At 35.4% G+C, this 18,814-nt stretch overlaps 1 protein-coding gene across 4 annotated transcripts in view; it reads right to left on the bottom strand.

Moving 5' to 3' along the window:
* Positions 1–18,814, bottom strand: part of DACH1 (dachshund family transcription factor 1) — a 365,706-nt gene that overhangs the window by 14,557 nt on the left and 332,335 nt on the right. The gene's annotated exons all lie outside the window — the stretch shown is intronic.

The raw sequence follows: 18,814 nt of genomic DNA, 5'->3' as shown, positions 1-18,814 counted from the left end.
CATGGTAGCATCCAATTGAAACAAATGCTGCAAAGCTTCAGGATTAATGCAGAATTCAAGTTATCCTTTCTACATTTGAGGGTCATGCTTTATGCAACTATACAGTATGGAAACATTACAGAGTTATACCAAGCAGAAAAGGAATTGTCAGGCATGGATATTTTTCCAGAAGTGATGCACAATTACTCATTTCCAACATCAGTAGCTACAAGAAGTGGCTGAAATGCAGCTGCTCATGATGTGTTTACTGTCACAAGTGGTGCTGGAATTCTGAGGCACGTAAAAAGGAAAACACACAACAGATGAGATTCATCACAGTAACTTCAGGTACCTGCATTGCATTTGAGCTACTTTTGTAGACTCCCTTTATAATCAATGAAGAAACTTGGAAGGTATGATTCATTTTCTTCAAAGGTAGAGATGTGTTTATTACTCTTCATTGACTTTAACAGGAGTCCAGCCAAATAGCTCAGATAAAGACATCTACGCCACAAATGTGTGAAGTGAAACATATCCCTCCCACTGATATTGTTTGGGTATGTTATAGATAATTACATTGCCTCAGCAGCTATTCCACAAGTTCCACACCTTGATAATATACAGCAATATACTGCCATTATGGTATCAGCAAGGTTCCATTATATATTATCAGCTGAAAAAATTATAGGATAATGTAGTAAAGAATATATGACTCCGTATACAATCTCGATAGCTTAAGCCTCCCATTTCTTAAATTCTTTTATGCAATGAGTGCTGCATCTTGAAAGCACTCCTAAACAGCTCCTACTTTTCTATCTCTGCAGGGCTGGCTTTCCAAGATATTGCATGTCTAAAATTAATTCAGACACATTAATGTGTTTATAAACTCCTTGTGCAAGGACTTAAGCATATGCAAGCATCTTGAAAATGAGCACAAATCTCATCGTGCTGTTTCATTGTGCAAATATAGTTTCATTGTAGTCTGAATCCCCAATCATTTCCCTATTTCAAGCGTACTTTTCTTATTCCAATAATATTGTACTGTCCTTGAAAAAAATGAAGCTCCATTTCAGAAATCTTACTATGCACAGTGTTAATATTCTGTATAGAAGCTGGTTTAGTTTAACTATACTTTTCTTTCCCCACAGACACTATTTTCAACAATATTAAGTAGCTGATAGATTATCTTTGGATTCTAGGTGGTCTCCTTTTTAAGTAATAGCCTCCACCTTTGCCCCCAAAGAACTAATCACTGTCCTCTTACACCTATCCTTTTTACAGAAATAGCCTTCTACAAAGTACTTCATTTCTTTTCATCTCCTCGTAATTCTGTATTCAAATTTTGCACCAAACTTTAATATTGATTTTTTTGCAGTGCATATTCTCATTCTGGATGTCCAGCCATGTTGGATACTGTCTTGAAGTTGCTGATCACCACAACCTGTCATTTAATGAGGTCCTCTGCCACTACCATCCTTTATAATTGTTACTGTCATCAGTCTTACTCTAGGTTCAATCATTAAATGTCAGGCAGTAATTTACAAACTGTTTTTCCTCAACTGTTAGTCTAGTAGAGTATAAACTAATGCCATGTAATGTACAAACTCCCGCAGTATTTTAAATTTTAACGTATGACGTTAGTCTTGTTTTCTATACATAATATCTGTTCTATAAAAGCTGTTGTGTATCACAGGTTGACAATAATAAAAATACCAAAACGTTTACCTTGTCATCACTACTTGTAAAATAAAGAAAAAATTATCATCAATTAAGATGAAATTGAAGTAATTTAAAACCCCTTGAAAACTTGTGGTAGAGTGAATGAGGTTTCTCAAATTTTAAATGTTGCTGTAGTCAAAATGACACAGAATGTGCAGTAATGTGTTTGTTTTTCAGATACTGTAGGTCTGAAGAGATTTTTTTGTATACTTCAATTATAAAAACATTTAAAACATACAAACTTGTGCAATTTTTATTTTAATGAAGATGAGAAGTTCATTAACGAAGATAAATATTTCATTAGATGTTAAATAAAACAAAGAGATTTTTTGGCTTCTCTCAGCACAAAATTCCTTTGAAAGATTAATTAATACATGCAAATTATGCAAATTAGACCCATGCAAATATTTTATGAAGACAATTAAGGGAACCATTAATTACTGCTTTTTTTGCTTCAGTGAGATTCATTCATTTAATTTTAATTTCACTTTAACTGTTTTGATGTATAATCTTGCAGCTAAGAACTTTATCTTTCCTAGTGGGTCACTTAAACTTATAAATTTCATCAAGTGAGCAGCAACAGAAATCTGTAAAGATATTCTCTGGGCTATGTTTAGTATCAAGAGAAATTTTTGACACAATGCACTCCTAGAAACTGCAAAACTGGAAGGGAATGTGAGCTCATTCTTGGACAAGGTTCAACTGCTGGAAAAGCAATTAATTTGCTTTGGCTGTGCTAATATAGGGGAATTAGAAAGTGTGACACAAGACAAATAGAAATAATTAGTTCTCCAAAATGATGTTCTCATTAATATGGTTTGAACAGTAGAAATAAAAAACATTATTGTGGCATGTCTGCATTCTGTCCCTAGCCACAGGAGGTAGAAAAACGCAAGATACAGCATTTTTTCACCTTTGTAGTTTGTATGGTGGTAGCATTTATTTTTATTTTTTATTCTAGGTTTTAAGAAAAGCAAATTGTGGACCTGATCCTATTATCTAAAACCTACTGCACTTGCATGAAGCATGAGGGATCCCTATGTTTCTAGACTGTTTTCTTCCTCTGAAAATATGAAGCTATAAATATAACTGACTAGGCTTTTCACAACAATACACTGAAGTTCCAAAACTGAAACTTTGATTTCAATATTGTTCATTTAAATCATATTTTATGATGTGCAATAGACAATGTATAATATGTTTCTTCTGTAGTTTAAGCTAGTATAGCAAAAGATTGCTCTATCAAAAGAGTTTATGACATTCGCTCCAAATCTGAGAACATAAAATAACTTTTCTTTTTGCATAATGTGAATACACATGCATGCATTTGACAAAGTATATAGAGGTAAATTTTCAGTTGCTCTCATTCTTTACACTTATACCTATACAAACCAGGTTTTCTACAAGCAGTGAAGATCACCAGCTGATACTCTTCACAAAAACAGGTCACTAGAAGGCCATTAAGAACATTTGCTCACTTACACTCTAAATTTCTTAGCTTGCTGCAGAATTAAAAGTAACGTAACATTACGTGGCCCTGTCAAAATATTAAAGGTTTGGGTTTTTTTCCCCTGCAGGTGATATGCCTTCGAGCTGTTTACCAAGTTCCAACCGAAGGCACCTTGTTTTGAATGTTTTGCTGCATACATACTTTTTATTTGGAATCAGATATTAAAGTGCAGTGATTTAATATACTTCTCTCCATTAGGTGGCAAATCTACAGCATCTGACAGTTGAGGTTTTCTCTTTAAATACAACAAGGGGAGAGAAAATGCGGCCATACCTAGCTTGACATTTTTTGATAGATAATTACTACCATTAAGCAAATTCTCAAGTGCAATTTCCAAGAGGTTTAGCAAAAATATCGAAGAAAATTTCTAGAACTCTCATTGCAATAATCCTGTTATAAACAGCATCCTGTCTTCAGGGAAGTTGTTGATAAGAGAAAATGTAATGACGGTCTTTAACTTTATCTTAAAACCTATGAAACTTTCCTATTCTTTGAATAGTCATTTATTCTTTAACAACATGGATAAAATATTTCCATGTTCCTACTTTGTTAAGAATGTGTCAGTTAAACATATGGATGAATGACCATAATACTTCAAAATGCTGAGAAGTACTTTCTTCTTTGACCATCAGTTCTGTTGCTAGTCAGCTTTTTTCACAAATTTTTATTTAATGTGGTTGCCTTTGACGATTTCTATCTAGCCAAACCTTAGAACTAGCACCCCATACCCTACCTTCTAGTCTTTTCTAGACTAGCCTTTGATGAAAGGTTCCTGGTATTCAAATACTGTTCTCCCTTTGTTAGGGTCTTCTTATTATCCATCCACATGGCTAATTTCTTTCTCAGTTTGATCTTTTTGGCTTCTCCCTCAACTTTCTGGTTTAGCTTCTCAGGGCTGCAATCTTCCTCCCATTGTCTCCCTCTCCATGCTTCATATCCAAGTAGTCGAATCCACAAACAGAAATTCAGCCACCGTATCCATGTTGACAATTGACATAACCCTTTGTACGCCAGGTCTATTCCCTTCTGTCTGACCTAAAACCTCAGCCTGCTTTTCTGATTCTCGGTGTGAATGTTTGGCTACTATGACACTCTCAGGATGGGAAAACGGAGCTGTTAATTGTTCACCCCTTCAGATTCCTCCTCCTCTTCCCCACAGCTACTACTCTTAGTCACTAATAACCACTCTCTTCATCTTTTCTGTCAGTGAAGTTCAAAATCAGGGTATCCTGTTTGTTTGTTACTTCTGACTCTTCATTACAACATAGCGTCTAAATTTCTTCTTGTAAAAAGTGTTTACCCCTTATTTTCCTATCTCTCTCTCTAGCTGTAAATTCATATGCTGTTTCTTCTCCTATGTTACCTACTAAAGTTTATTTCTGTCTAAGTTGTACAAACAAATTCATATGGCAAAAATATTTTCCTAGTCTGCTTCTTTGAATTGTCACTCCTTTTTAATTCCTTCACTGGTTCTTCCCTTTTAACAACTGAAAACATAGCACTTGAAAGGTTTTGATTTACCCTTCAGCTTGTGCATTACTCGTTATCAAAGTGCTTCAAACTGGAGTGATGCTTCCAAATAAGCATCCTCATAGTTTTTTCCGCTATTGTTCTCAACAGTTAAGAAGACCCTTGTGTAATGTTCACAAGACTAACTCATTACAATCCTCCAGGCTTGAAATCTGGATTTGTAGGTGAGTCTGACAGTAAAACCTGAGATCAGGAATGGTACCTGAATCAGGAATGTGTTCAGGAATACGGGTTCAGGAACACATACAACTTCCCACATAAGTTTATTTAAATAAGTCATTTACCAGCACAGTCACTAACATCTTAGTCATCATCTGATCTCAAAAAATTTTTGTGTAAAGCTTTAAGGGAAATGACATTACTTGCTATATTCCTTTACTAATTTGTTTACCACGGTCATGAATGGGGACAATAATTTCAAGAATATGGTAGGAGATATAGGTAGGGATGATCATATCAAAAGATTTAATGAATACTATTGCACCATTGCTCGTGTAAGACGGGTTTACCTCAATAGAAGAAATGCATTGAATACTCTTCCATGTAAATGACTGGCAATTCCTTTGCTTCTTGCTGTTGCCATAGCACACTTGGGGACAGATTTGCATTTGATGACTCAGGTTTAATTAAATGTTACATCTTCTTTGTGTTTTTAACCAAAACATTGAAAGGAAAACATGTAGTAATGCAAGTCTTAGTCTTCAGCTCCTGAAGTACAGAAAGATGCTACTGGTTTATCTTCACTGCCGTGAGTAGAAAAGTATAGCAGGTATTGAGCCTGTCTGTATACCAGGAAGCTGAAGAAAGAAATTCAATGGAGCTTTGGGCTTAGGAAGCTGGCAGAACCTACATAAATTAAATAATCCATTCACCATTACTCTAGCTTCAAACCTTTTAAATGTCATTATGCAAGGTGTTTTAACCAAACTCGTTATGTTTATGTAGAAGTAACAGAAACTAGAGTTTATGTCAGGTCTTTTTTACAAAAGCTGAACACATAGGGTCAATGTGATATGTGAGGGGTAAATATACCAAATCAAAGAGTGCTAGGCAACATATGTTGTTGGATTTTCAAAGCTGTCTCTAACAAAGAAAAGACTTGAAAAGACTTACACCAGGTGCATTCTGTCATTACCCTGATATTCACAGAGGTTAGCCATCAGTCTGAGCAAGTGTAGAGCAAGCACAGATGATGTGTTACATGTATTCTGTTAGCATGAAGTTTTGGGACATAAATCCTACCACCAATATGCAAGTGGGTAAATTCCATCTAGTTTTGCATATTTCAAAAAAAATGAGACAGCATGAAGGAATATATAAATGGGAGGGCAAAAACATGAAGGGCAGAATGAAAATTTTAGCTCTTGCAAGATTTAAGTTCAGTCCCTGATCTACCACAGATTTCCGCCATATCCATGATCAAGCTCCCTAGCCCCTCTGTGACATAAAGATAATTGCTTTGTTCTGCATCACAGGAGTATTTCCTGGTGTGAAGATTAAATGCATTAAAGATTGCACAGTTGTTCAGATATTGCAATGATAACATTTCTACTAGCTTTACAGGTGTTCCTGACACAGCTCACACAATTTATCTGAGACAGGCCACAAGGCTGCAAACTGGAATAATAAAAATATATAAATAAATAAGAAATAAGTAAATCCCTGTTTACTAAAACTTACATTTATGCTGAAACAGTATAATAGATGAAATATCCTCTGAAAATAAGTAGCAGCAATTTAAGATACTATTTTTGGACTAGCTAATTTTGGTAGATTTACAAAATTAGTGTTTTCTCATGACTAATCTGTCCTTAAACAGTTTCTCAGAACTATTATGCACAAACATGCTTTCCTTCAGCTTGATGCCTGATTTTGTTTTCTGTTTTGATATACATATTTACACTAGGAACTGAAATGAATTATACACTCTTAATCAATGAATTCTGTTGAATGTCTGCTAAAGACCAATTTTACTTCTTTATCTATTTCTTCATATGATTATTTTTCCAAGCTTCACAGTAAAACTGAAATTTATTTTTTTTCAACTGGAAAAAAAGAAGCAGCTATGGAAAGATTCTAATATTCAATGTAGAGATAGAAGGCAAAGATGTTTCAAAGAACAGAGAAAGTACAAGAATACTCTAGGGCATATTAACAAAGTTCTGGGCTGGCATATCCAAGGCCCGCTCTCTATTTGGCCAACGGACTGCTATCTGAGTCATATATGATAAAACATATCAGATCTTTTTGAAAGTCAGTGAGTTTGGGATTCTTTAAAAAAAAAAAAAGACAACCACAACGTTTTTTCCACATCTCACATTTTCATTAATGTAGTAATAAACATCTTTTTATTCAAAGTATATAATAAGCTATATATTTCCATATAATATAACCCAAGTCAAGAATGTAATATGTTCAAAGGTGTTCTAAGTGACCAAAAAGGGCTTGATCCAACATCTGGTATCATTTGAGTCAGCCTTCCATATACTGTGTGACTTCCACCTACTGCTCCAGAAAAGTCTGGATCTTCCATAGGCAACCAAATCACTTTTTAAATAGTATAAGGATTAATGTTAGAATATCTTAACTTTTCTCTGAAAATCTCTTTTCAGAGTTTCAGACATGCAGGATGAGATGGGAAATTATGACTTTCCTTAGTAGATTAGCTCACATGGCTCACTAAGAAATTTTCTTTTCTTCTTTGATGCAGGTGGTGGCTGACAGTCAAAAGGGGCTGCTGAACAGGATGGCCACTGTTCATATTTCATGTTTTAAATCTGATTGAACTTGAAATTCAAGATTTGAAATCTAATCTGTCTTTGATGTTTCTTGTTACTTCCCAAACTGTAGTACTATTCAGGAACTAGACCTGGATCTCCTTGTCTAATAAATTTCCTCCTATGTGTGCTAAGCGGATAAAGTAGTTTACTGCTTACTAGTTTATACTAGTAGTTCTCTACAGCACTACTTTCAGCAGAACTGAAAATTATTACTGTTATTTTGGCATAGGAGTTGTCTCCCTCATGCTTCACATGACAAGTCACAACAAGGGAAGTGCAACTATTAGAAAAATCTCAAACTACTAAATATTTTGAGGTCTGTTGATGGTGAAGTCTTAATGATTTCATACAAGAATGCAACACTAATATTGACAGAAGAAGTCTCTTTATAAGAGGATGATACACAAACATCAGGCATTTTTTAATCTCTATAATAGTTTAAAAAACAAATGCCAAGAAACAATCTTCTTTATGACACACATTATTACAGCTGACATGATGCCACTTTCCAGCACTTATCTACAACGTAGTAAACGTGGCTGAGGGAAAAAAAAGAAAGAGAAAAGGGGACAGCTCTCTACACAGTGTAGAAGCAAGCACTGATAAACAGCTTACAGTAGCAGATCTAGCTCCCCAACCAACCTAAAGAGGCACAGGATTATAGTTCACTTCTGAATGAACTAGAAATCCACTTTGTTTATATCTGTTTCATGATGGGCTATAGAAACACCATTTCACTGAAATGATGTTGTTTTAATCAATTTTTCATCCTGGTTTCAACAGTAAAGTCTTTTAGTTCTTTCTCTAGAAGGGAAAATGTGATTTGTTTTTCAGATGATGAGACTATGCTAGAAACATGTGTTTTACCAGCGTGTTCAGGTTTCAGTTACCTTTTGAGGTACAAGATGAAGGGAAGAGAGTATTTATGGGAAACATAAATAGGTAGGATGGTGGCTTGCGGTGCCCATCTTTCCAGGTAGCAAGACAACTGGGATGACCTCAGAAGTTGGTTAGGTTAAGAAATCATCCATCCTATCCTTCGCTCTTTGAATAATATGAAAATGGAGGAGGGAAGGTGTAAGAGATGAATGAAAATGAAACAAGTCAAAACAATTGTTTATAGAGTCTAAACAGCCTCTTTGGTGCACAACGCGTTTTATTTAATATTCCTGTTGTCCTGAATTTTCCCACTTGACTCTGTTCATGCATAGTCATTAATTTTACACATAGTTGCTTTAAAAGTGCACTAAAGTACCACGCTGGAAGAAAGCTTCTGACTGATTAATCATTTATCTCAGTAGAAAAGCTATGAACATATTTGATTTCCAGCAGCTTCATATATACAGCTATAAAATGAGATGTAAATTGCAATAGGTAGTAATTTCAAAGAAAATGTGAAAAAGTTTATGCCAGAGTATAAGTGTTGAATGAGAGGGCTCTATAAGAATTCTTTCCAACATATATGTAATTGTTTATTAACTCTATGCTCTTCCTTTGCTTTTTGGGTGATGGATAACAGGATTATGTACCTTAAAGTTTAAAGGTGTAGCTAACAATGACCTATGATCACTACGAAACAATCGTCTATTTATAGGTTACTGCCTGCAATCAATACCAACTTCTGCTTAAGTTAATCAATGTTGTCTTTAATTGATTAGCTTGGGTTGAAAACCTGCCAAAGTGCAGGACTCCTGGGCAGGGTGATAGGGAACATACTTACTGCTGTTTGGTTTCCATGCATTGTAAGATAATTTCAGTATTTATTCATGGTCAAGGAAATATGAAGCAAAATAAATCTTTATTGTATATGTCCTCTTCGAGTATTCAGATTTCAACAGTGAAAGACAGACAAACTAGCAAGAGATGTCATAAACGTTTAGTGTACAATCTAGGTTTAAAATCTGAACTATACTGGATCGTCTGCCAAGCCAAATAAATTAGTAAAACAAATATCTTTAAAATTTGTGATCTGGTAAAGCTAGTAAGGCTTATTCTTCTTAGGGAAATAAAATAAAATATTTAAATTAGTGTACAGGGACAAAGCCCAGCTCTTTCTAAAATGTATAAAATTTAGAGCACCTATGTTAGAGATATACCTCTGCAACAGTAATGAAATTCAAGGTGGTGCACACAGATTAATGTTGTTATTTATTATTATGTATATAATTTCATTGAAGTGCATAGCACTAATACAGATGAATAATAAGTGCATGACCCTGACATTAATACAAGGTGTTACACACTGCAGTCAAAAAGCAGCTGAAGTTTAAGGCACTAATCAGAAGGAAAATGAAGCATCATAAGCATGTGTTACTACAAATAGGAACAATGTTTAACCAGCAAATATTTGAGAAAGACTGGGCAAAAATTTAATAGAATTGGTTGGACTAACCAAAGGGAGTTAGTAAAGCAGCTCCACTAAATGTCAATGAGGATTAGATAGTGAACTTCTGACAGTTTTCCCCCTTTAATAACACTATTAGATCTGAAAAAATATTTTTTTTTTGTGCATAAGAAAGAAGAAAGAGAAGAGCAGTGTGGAAAACACACTATCCTTCAGCTTCTAAAATTGAACAGAGCATATGCATATGTTTTCACCAATGCATTAGTTTGTTTGACAAACTCTGGCATGCAGAGAAGGATCAATAAAAAGAGAGCAGACATCACTCCCTAGTGGGTCACTACAACAGCTTTGCTCCATTCTGTTGTCTTTTTCACACTTTTCTGGTAGCTCAGATCACTACTCTTACCCAGAGGTGCTAGAATAACCCTAAGGAGGACAATAACGTTACAGAGACAGTCCTGTCTCATGTCTGCAGTCAACCAAAGCTGTAGAGACTGAAACCAGTTGTCTTACTGAACTTCAGGAATCTTAAAAATGCCAAAAATAAGGGAGAAATCTGGTAATCAGACAGGAAAAAAAAAAATGCAAAATCTGTCAGATTTGTTGAAAGTCACACTCTCACAAGACAGGTTATTTCACAAACATAGACAGACCTTCTTCCTGTTTGATGACTCCTAAGCTCCTAAAAGACTTTTTCTTGACAAATTAAAGGGAAAATATTAAGTTGTGGGGTTTTTTTTAAATCTGGCCTAATGGAATAACTGGCTAAGTGGCCTAAAAATGACAGAAAAGTTCATCTCCAAAAAAAAGCAGTCTACTCTTTTGTCAGTGCTGCTTCACAGAACCATTTTATATTTCTGTGGGTCTAGACTAGTCAGCTGTTTGTTTCCATAAACAGCCTAGCTAAGTAGCAGATGTTTCCTTGGGCAGTTATTCAATATATCTAGAAAAAAAAATCTCTGTGCCTTCCAGGCTTCTGACAGCTTTGTTTCCAGCTTCTGACTTCTTTTCCCTGCTGAAATGTTCAACCTTTATAGCAGGCCTGCACAACAGGTGGGCCGTGGGTCTCTTGCAGCTTGAAAAACCATTTGTTTGGCCCATCAGCTGCTGAGAAGCATCATGTACTGTTTGATTTGCCCAGCTGCCAAGAGGCAGCAACAAGATGTCCAGCAGAAAATGCTTATCTCCTAGCTTGTCACTGATCCCTCAGAATGCATGCATCTCCTAGTCAGCCACCTGGTCAACCAGCAGACACATAGCTCCAGATCGTACACACACGTTGCCTCGCAGGTCAAAGAAGTGGAGTAAGAAGAAAGACTTGGGGTATTCAGGAGTAATATTGGGCTGGGGAGGGGGCGGGGAGGGTGTTGAAACAGAGGTGGAAAGAAATGGGAAAGTAACAATACAAGGGAAGCTGAAACAGTGTTGAAATGGGTTGGCAGAGAAGAAGGAATGTCACATGGGAAAGTGAAAATGTATTTCATTTTGAATTCTGGCTCTGTACCAACCCCAAGCACCTTTCTGCTACAAGTCCCATGCAATAATAAATAAGTAACAACTAATCCATAGTACTTACTAAGCGGCAATAAAAACGGAATAACAGATGAGCAAGTGTCAATTGAATAAAAATACAGAATTTTCAAGGTGATATATATATTTAACATTTCTAAAAAGTTTTAAGGAGAAAAAAAGGCAAGAAAAAACTTGGTAAAATGAATAAAGAATCAGGTGTTTTTATTTTCTTGGGTTTAATCAATTAATACTGTAGAGAATATATGATCATTGGTTTACACGGCATTATACAGATGGATGACCTTATCTCTGAGGAGCTATGGGGGCAAATGGAATTGGTTTTGATTCAGAGGAAGGGGGACACAGAGAGGAACAGACAGAAATGCAAAGATAGTAATAGAAGACCTGGGAGAAAGATGCAATTATTGAAGGGACTCTGTAGAAGTATAATGGATAAAAGAAATGGAGTTGATGCTGGTCATCACAGTCAATATCATGGGCAAAATGAAGGAAAGGCTAAAGAAAAGACATTTTCGTTAAATAGGCTGCAAAGAGAATCCTCAGAAAAGAAACAGATGTCCTGTCATTTGAAGATATTGAAAACTAATTTTTTAAAGTAAATAGTTAATTTGAGAGTAGTCTTGCACTAGAAGATGTGTCCTATCTATGGTTAGCAGCCAACAATAAATTTTTGTAGTCTACAAACATAAAATCATAAAACTTAAGATTTAGAGAAATTAGAACAAGAAGTCTAATGCAGTTGGAATTGGAAATAAAGACAGAAAACATGACTTGGGGGAGTGACTGAGACTGGTTAAACACATAGATAGAAACATAGAAACCAGGGCACTAGAAAACACTCTGAAAGGGAGCTAATAATAAGAAATGGTTGTCTGACAGTAACCGAGACTGAAGTTGGGGGATCAAGTGATTTGGACTGACTAGACAAGAACAGGCTGAGAATAGAAGGAAAGATGGGGGACAGAACACAGATAGGGCAAGAAAGTCACGTAAAGTCATCTGAAGTCTCTCAGAGGGAGAAACCTTGACAAGTAACTGGATATGTGGCATATGGACAGGGTATTATGAGACAATATCTGTAGACATCTGGATCTTGATTTACAAGGGTATTAGATGTAAGAAGCTGGAATGACTGGATATATTAGAAATTTGTATTGAAAGGTAAGACAAAAAAGAGGCAAGAAAGAGATTATAAAATTTGGAAATTGCTATCAGGACTGATACAAAGGTCAGAGATGAGGAAGAAACAAGAACATGAAAGCTTGATGGAGACACTGTTAAAAGTTACACAGGTTGCAAGAAAAATGAAAGGAAGATTCTGTGCCCAAGAGCATGAAATATATCCCAAGGTTGTCTTTTTTTGTCTCAATAAGTAAAACCCCATGGCAAAATGGTCATTCCTTAGAACACATTGCTTATCAAAAGATATTAGTTTATCAGTTACTTTGTTAGCTTTATCACTGTAAATCTAAAGATTCAAGTCCATAAGGTTGTCAGATGTCATCTCACAGTGAAACTTCTGGATTTCTAGTTTACTTGTTATAAAGAAAACCCTAGGACATTATTCAAAAGGTGAAGAAAAACACTCAACTGTTAGGAAATGCCAAAATTACGATTTAACATATGAAAGAAATTGAGACAATCATTCACACCTCTTCTGTAAAGCATGGTGACTAATGATGAAAATATTATATATAAACCAGGTATTATATAAAGCATGAGAACACACATTGAGCACAGAAGATAAAGAAAAAATTGGATAGATATCCATTTATTCAACTACATCCTTGATCCCTGCACTGAATGAGACAGGGTACTGTGAAAAATACAGTATCTAATCATATAATTAAAGATTATATCATGATGCATACACAAAGACGGTTGAACAAAGGTGCGGAAGACAACCTTAATTCTAGCATTTCCTAATTTTGGACTGCTTGACTTTACAGCCTTGATAATGGCCTTTTCCAATAAAGTTTTTGATCTCATAAGAAATATCATCACACATTTCCACATGCTTTTGTCCAAGATTTATACATCAGAAATGGAACCGTGTGCACAGGCTTCACAGAACCACCAAAAGTTCCTTTTCAATATGGAAGTCCTTCAGATAGCTATCTTTCAAACACAAATATAGCAAGAATCAAGGACTACAGTTTTCTCAGATTATTACACTGATTTTGCTTGTTGAAAAATAGATTAAACAGGTTTCAAGCCAATGCTGAAAACAATTTAGGTTAGGTTTTCAGGCGAATGACTGAAGCTGTATCTAAGCAATTTTTATTAATGTGGAGGGCAGCTGCAGGGCAGCCTTCACCTAGTTCTTAGGCAGAAAAATGCACACACTAGGTTTTTGGTATGGGCAAAGTTAAATCGTAATTTCTTTCTCACTCTTCCTCAGTAGCCTTCAAAGTAACTTCATACAGGACTATGCAGTCGGTGTGCTGAGTTGCAACTGCTTGCTTTCTCTATTCCTGGATCTGCTCAACACCTCCATTTCCTGCCTTGTCCTTTCTGGGAGGGAAAAAAACAGACAGCCCTGGAAGCTTTTATGTGCATGATAGCTGAGTGGCTCATACATCAGGAAAGCATAGTCTGAAGCCACTTACTAGCACACTAAACTGCGCTGTTAATATGAGCCTACAGAAGATGTGGAGAACTAGAAAAAGGTGAGAAGAAACAATCGGTGGGAAAGGGCTTAGAAAGCATAAGTTCATTTTGTTAAAGGACAGGGAGACTAAGGTAACAGACTCGTTTGGAGAAAGGTTAGAAGGAAAAAAAATATTTGCAGCAGAATAGGGAATTGAGGTATGAAATTCTGAATGATGGACAAAAGGAACAAGATTTGCACTAGAGGAGAATGTGTAATAAGGGAAAAATTGACTGAAAGAACGGAGCGGAACAGGAAAACTTTCAGGACAGACAAAGTGCAAAAGGTCTCTTGAAATACAGGCATTTGGTTAAAAAAAAAGAGATAGGCCTGAGAACTCATGGGTACTGAACAGGGTGAGAAGACTGTTAGCAGAAAATGATGGAGCTGGTTTCAGAAGAAGCTGGAATGACGGCATGTAGAAGTTGGAAATTATTGGAAGAAAGTAGAAAAGATACAGGCTGAGGCAATGGCTAGAAAATAGGAAAGAAATGGAGAAGCTAAACAAAATAACAGCCTGAGAGGCAGATCATTTGGTTAAGCTTCCTGTTGGGAGAAAAGCACGAAACAATTTGGGAGTGATTTGGGAAAAGGAAGACATGACAGGGACACCATATGAAAAGAATAGTCAATGGCGAAGACAGTGCAGCAGAAAATTTTTAGATTAATTTAGACAATGTGTAAAGGGAGTGGTGATTAAATGGAATGAAAATGAATGTACAGGACTTGGGAGGGAATCTACTAGGAGACAGAAAATTGTGAATGTGGGATTGATAGCAGAAAAGAAAAATTATGAATGTGTAGGCAGACAAATACATGGTAAGTATTAGATGGTTAGATGAAGAAGAAAAAGTCAATGGAAATAAGAAACTAAGAGCGGCAGTAAATGTCATTGTTCTAGTGCTTAGTAAGAGGTCTGGTAACAAAACAGTATATAAAAGTCAAACATTATCTTTGTATGGTACCTTTTTGTGTGGGATGAGGGGGTCTTGGGAAACCGGATTGGGAGCTAGGCATAGGCATCTAGTGAACCTACAATATGTATGGAGAAGAGGATAATCTGCTTTATTATTATTTTAAACAGAAGCAAGAAAGAAAACATTTAAAACCAGTGTCTACACCAGTTCCTAATAACTTAGTATCTGTTTGTATCTGTTAAAAAATATGTAAGTATATTTAAGACCCATAATTGGGTTATTTATTATGATTATTTTTTAGCAATCTACCCAGTATTTAAAAAAAAAAAAAACAAACAACCCTGAATATCCCTTATTGCTTCTTTTTAGTGTCTTATATTCAAATTTCTCTTTATTATCTCTCCAATTTTACAAAAGACTTTACATGAACTAAAAGTGAATCTAAATGAATGCTACATGCTTAAAAATAGAACAGAACATACCCCACTTATTGGCAAATGCAATTATCTTAAATAAGTCCTATTCCTTCCTCACAGAAATGACAGCTAAAAATATCAACATTAAATATAACTTCAGGTTGACAAGTATCCTTTTACTTGTAATAAATAGTAGATAAAATCTTTATTTTTAATTATGATTTCCTTGTGTAATATTTTCTTAAATGCTGAAATTACGCTTGGTATTTCAATTATTTCACTTCCCCACAGAATGCTGCAGCTTTCCTACTTTTGTTTGCTTAGTTATAGAACTGCATCATGTTTAATACAGTAAGCTGAAAAAAATTAATGATTGTGGATAAAGAGACTACTACCTCAGATAGCTTTGATACCGAGATACAGATTTTTTTTTGAGAGGAATAAGAAAGGCATAAATATTTCCCTAGTAAGTAACCTGAAGCATGAAAGAGGCAATATTATATTCTTTATTATGGAATATATTGCATATTCTATAGAATAATTCTTCTACAGTGCATACTAGAGTATCCAAAATATCATTTATAGAAAAAATCTAAGGACATAATTGAAATTTTGCAAAATTGGAAAGACATGGTCTTTGTTGCCCTGATGAAAATTCAGAAAAGTGTTGGAAAAATCCCAACCCTGTCACCAAACGGAAAGCTTTTGTAGAGTTTTGCAGCTAAATTCTCGAAGGAGCCCATCTGTACTGAGCATGCTTTATCCCAGTGCTGCAGGAATGAAGCAGTTCTTTCCCTGCAACTCTCTCTCCTCATTCCTGCAAACAGTTGCCGTGCTAAATATTGAGACAAGAACAGAGGAATTGTCTTTACTTTTCTCTCGGTGCTTCCCTCCCTGATATCCAGACAGATGCAGAAGAAGAAACGGAATGTGTACTGAAAGCAGTAGGGAACATGAGCTTAATAGGGAGGCAGAGGGGAAGGGGAGAATACAGATGGAGATGTGGTACCAAAGGGGAAAGGCTGGTAATGGGGAATGTCAATACAGCTCTTGAAATGGCTGGACAAGAGGAGGAGGCAACAGGAAGGGTCAGACAGAAACAGGGAGCTGGGCGTCACTGAGAAGAGGAAGAGCTTGTAGTTATAGAAATAATCAGGGTGGCATGGAACAGTTCAGAAGAGAACGCCAGAAGAATGTGAAGTTGGGAAAAAAGAAACACAATGTAATGTAGAGCAAGGAAAGAGTGAGGTTAGCCATTGACAAAAGGTGGAATTGGAGTGAGGAGGAAGAAACTAGAAAGAACTGGGACACAGAGATACAGGGATATGTGCTAAGGGGGACACAGAGAAAAGGGGGTTTATGTGAAAGGGAGTCCTCTTTCCAGTATTGGAACTGAACACAGAGTCCTGACATTTAGCATTACTTGTCCACCATTAACTATTTCTTGAAATATTTCTGAAACCTGCCAGCCTATAATACCTGATCCACAATGACAATAAGCTCCTACAGTTACATTGGTGTTGTAGGGTTATATATTGTGGTAGGTCTGAAAGTTCTGAACTGTTGTATGACAATTAAGCTGAATATATTAAATGATAAAAAATCACAACTCTATTTCTTGCTTCTTTTTTCCTTTTCCTTAAAAAAACCCTATTTTAATTATAAGTTAAGACTGCAAAGTAGAGAAAAAAATGTCAGAATTAAGGTTGCCTCTGCAATGTGATCCAATATCACGATCAGAATATATTATGGTCTGGTATTTAATTAAATAATCACCTATGTGTTGGTTTTTTTTTTTCCTTGCACCACCTTGGACACATGAATCAAGGAAAGGTCATCATTACTGAGAATGTTGCTTGTAAGTCCTTGATATCATTTGTTGCAGAAATGGAAATATGTGAAATGAGGGTAAGTAGGCAGAGGATAGCTGGAAAAGAACGGATAATCATGTTCAAAAAGCTGAAGTGCTGTTCGTATGTAGTTTGGGATAAGTCCTTTAGAATACTTGCTTCCAAAATATTCAGTAATTATGTGTTGTTCATTTTAAAAATATCCAGCTTGATATCTTAATGAAACTGAATTTAACAGGAACAGTGATTTTAACTACACTGAATACATTTGCCAAGAATGCAAAGTATCCTGAAAAAATAGGTCCTAGCTACTCAGAAGTTAAGCAATCGGTCACCTTAATCTTTCTGTGACTCTATTTCCCAGCTTTCAAATAGGAATGCTCCAAACTTCACTTCCTTGAGGTAATGCTCTGAAGATAAAGTAATTAAGGTTTGCAAGAGCTCAGACACTGCGGTGACTAGTATAATAGAATGGCCTCCCAAGAAATTAGAAGTCTGTCTTTGCAGCAAACAAAATAAAAAAAATGACTGGGTTATAACAAAATGACATAGTGACTCGTTTCTTACTAAATGAATTATGTCAAATGGTGCTTTGAATAAGGCATACATTTTATGGGAAAGAAAGTAGGATTCTAGAATAACAAACCTCATAATATGTACACACTTCCCAGGCAACATTTAATCTGGCATGCTCCAACTTCAGAGTTATTGACTTTGCAGACATAACTTGTTTTAAATCTAAATGTTTTTGTTTATATACATGGGTTTGTCCTGCATAAGAACTTATTGCCTCTTTTCTATTTGCTTATATGCTCAACACATTAAAAGTTGTTCATTTTTTATTCTGCTGTTACAGCCTCCTTGTGGCACACCAGTAACAGCTCTTTAGGAATTAGAAAAAGTGATTAAATAGCACACAGAAGATGTCAAATGATACTGTTAAGATGATCGACTTCGAAATGCAAAGTAAAAATGCAATTGAGAGTGATTACTGGAGCTAATCATTTTAGGCTTGCCTCTGAAAAATGCACCTTAATTTACAATTGAAAACAAATGCTATTTTTACTGTTTAGTATTCACGTAGGTAGATTTAGCCTGTTGACTAGAGAAGATATTATAACATAAACACTACCTTAAAAATTTGCTCTTTACTAGTATCTTGGTATCTCACAATATATATACATTTAGATTCACGGGGGAAGTAATATCGCTCTCTTTAGTATTTTATGTATAAATTTACTCGGCAAATTTGTTTTATTAAAATGTAAATAATGGGATATGGTAAATGAAAAATCCAAGAAGGAAATAAACAGATTATTTATTGTTAATGCTCAGAGTAGTTTACTGAAACATACCTTTCAGTAATGGCCACTGAATATTAGCTATGAAATTCTCATCATGTCTTGAATGTTACCGATTAGGTTTAGCCGTTTGTATAGTTAAAAGGCTCAAAATGTTGCAAATATACCTTTAAAAACATTGTCATCTCAAATCTAACTATACATAGTCACTAAAACTGCATTCAGTATGTCTGAGATTCAACCCAATATTGCTTCAAATTAATTTTTTTTCTTTAATTGCTCTGT

The sequence above is a fragment of the Phaethon aethereus genome, assembly GCF_964289735.1.
Source record: "Phaethon aethereus genome assembly, chromosome: 1".
Lineage (NCBI taxonomy): Eukaryota > Metazoa > Chordata > Aves > Phaethontiformes > Phaethontidae > Phaethon > Phaethon aethereus.
This window is presented reverse-complemented; position numbering and strand designations above follow the sequence as displayed.